Genomic DNA, 2,360 nt, shown 5'->3' with positions numbered 1-2,360 from the left:
TTTAGATTATGTTAATGACCTGTCCGTATTTGCAGGAAACTGAATGACATGAAATGAGTGAAAACGTCCTTCTGGTGATGTAATCTAGTGCAGAGTCGGCCAGAAAAGAAAAATCAAAGACTTGAAACATCACTCCCATTTCTCTCTGTACCAATGCGTTCTCCTGAGTTGAATATTTGCAGGACTTGTCTTTAATATCTAATGAATTAATTATTTTCCCATGACAGAATCTTCATAAATCTGTTAACACCTGAGGTGTTGAAACCTATTTTACATCAGATTAAAATAGTTGAAAACCCTTTCCTCCAGCCTAATGTCCCAATACTCTCTCCTCTTCCATGCAAATACAAGCTGCTCCAAGAGAGGTTGGAGCTCCCAACCTGACGTTCCAATGTTCCTTGCTGCTCCATGTCAATACAAGCTACTCTAGTTGAAGTTGTAGCTCCCAGTCTGATATCCCAATGCTCCCTGCTCCATGTCAATAGAAAACGTCCAGTTGCTGTTGGCTCTACTAGTCTGATGTCCCAATGTTCCCTGCTGGGTCATGTCATTAAAAGCAGCTCAAGGTGAGAGGGGAGCTCCCAGACTGATCTCGAAAAGTGCCCTGCTCCATGTCAACTGAAGCTGCTCCAAATGAGGTTGGATCTCGCAGTTTGATGTCCCAATGCTCCCTGCTGCTTCATGTCAATAGAAGCTGCTCCAGGTGAGGTTCGAACTCCAGACTGATGTCACAATGCTCCCTGGTCCATGTCAACAGACGCTGCTCCAGATGAAATGGGAGCTCCCATCGCTGGCTATCGTTGACGTTGTAGCTCCCAGTCTGATGTCTCAATGCTCCCTGCTCCATGTCAATAGAAGCGGTCCAGTTGAAGTTGGATCTACCAGTCTGATGTCCCAATGCTCCCTGCGGCTTCATGTCAATAAAAGCTTCTCCAGGTGTGCTTGGAACTCCCAGACTGATGTCACAATACTCCCTGGTCCATGTCAACAGACGCTGCTCCAGATGAGGTGAGAGCTCTCATCCCTGGCAGATCATACACCTCTATACCATCATGGAAATACTGCCCACTAACCATTTCCACCACGGGAGCCATTGGTGCAATATCCACATCATGAGAACCTAATCTTACTTTTAATCACCACCGCCTCATTATTTCCAAAGGACTTCTTTCTTAAAACTTATTTTGCATGTGTATATTGCAGTCAATCCGAAGTAAGATAATCGTTCTAATTGACGTATGCTCACTAGAAATCACATTCTATTTTTCATGAGTAACTGCTACTTAGCAAGGACAATGTTTTTAATGTAATCACTCTTTTATTTCACGTTAGGGAATTTGGTTTGTATTATTTAAATTAAACTTGGTCACTGTGTAAAATGATCAAATAGATCTCAATTTCTGAACAGAATTGGTAATGTTGTCATCCACCTTGAAATGTGGTGTCTACTTCTTTCAGCCACACGGGTATTAGAACGAACCGACTGTTAATGGCATGCGTATAAAGACATTTCAAATCAGTTTTCATGTTTATGCTGCATAAATCTGAAGTTATTGATACACAGTTTAGATTCAATCCCTGCAGTTAACTTGCTGACTTCTCCAGTTATTCATAGTTCAATATGATGCATCAAGTGTGTGCATAACGAGAGGGAGTTTGCTTCCCACATCTTGTGTTTACCCTACACCCAGACCCTGACACTTTTGAAACATCTCTATTGTTTCGTGCTGTCTCTCTGTGCTGTTTTCACCAAGATGAATCACTTCTACCCAACCTGCTACAGATTTCATCTGACAAAACACTCATTAAGAATCGCATGCATCAACATGCACTTCGCATCTCTCGTTATTTGGTTCTCCTGGATCTCTTTCATACGATAAAAGTTCACAGCAACTTGACTTGGAAAAGACAATCGCGTTCCTGTTCATTGTCCCAATTCAATCTACATTTCAATGCAGTTTAGGCAACAGACTCAAATTATTCTTTGAGATTTTATTATAGCGTCGATGCATATAAACAGACCATTGGACAGCTGTGATCATCCAAAGATAGCAAAATTGAAAATCGTCTATTACAACGACGAGAGTGGGATTCGAACCCACGAGTGCAGAACACAATGGATTAGCAGTCCATCGCCTTAACCTCTCGGCCACCTCGTCACGTAAGTGACGGGAACATTTGTCATTATGAATAAGTAAATTGCGTAAATTATGCTGAGCAGCAGATATTTCTCCCTGGTATTGGTGAAATGATAAATAGTACAGGACGGTTCCTAATAGTATCGTCTTACCTCTGAGTTGTGGGGCAAACAGACTCCCACTGTGACACTCTGCTCACAGTGATCTCAACAAAAATGAAGA

The 2,360-nt window shown here is 41.9% G+C and overlaps 1 non-coding gene across 1 annotated transcript; it reads right to left on the bottom strand.

Moving 5' to 3' along the window:
- Nucleotides 1-2,077: 2,077 nt before the first annotated feature.
- Nucleotides 2,078-2,159, bottom strand: trnas-gcu. The gene has a single exon. It is a non-coding gene; the product is annotated as a tRNA-Ser (tRNA).
- Between the last annotated feature and the right edge of the window lie 201 nt (nucleotides 2,160-2,360).

The sequence above is a fragment of the Chiloscyllium plagiosum genome, unplaced genomic scaffold, assembly GCF_004010195.1.
Source record: "Chiloscyllium plagiosum isolate BGI_BamShark_2017 unplaced genomic scaffold, ASM401019v2 scaf_84002, whole genome shotgun sequence".
Classification (NCBI taxonomy): Eukaryota; Metazoa; Chordata; class Chondrichthyes; order Orectolobiformes; family Hemiscylliidae; genus Chiloscyllium; species Chiloscyllium plagiosum.
This window is presented reverse-complemented; position numbering and strand designations above follow the sequence as displayed.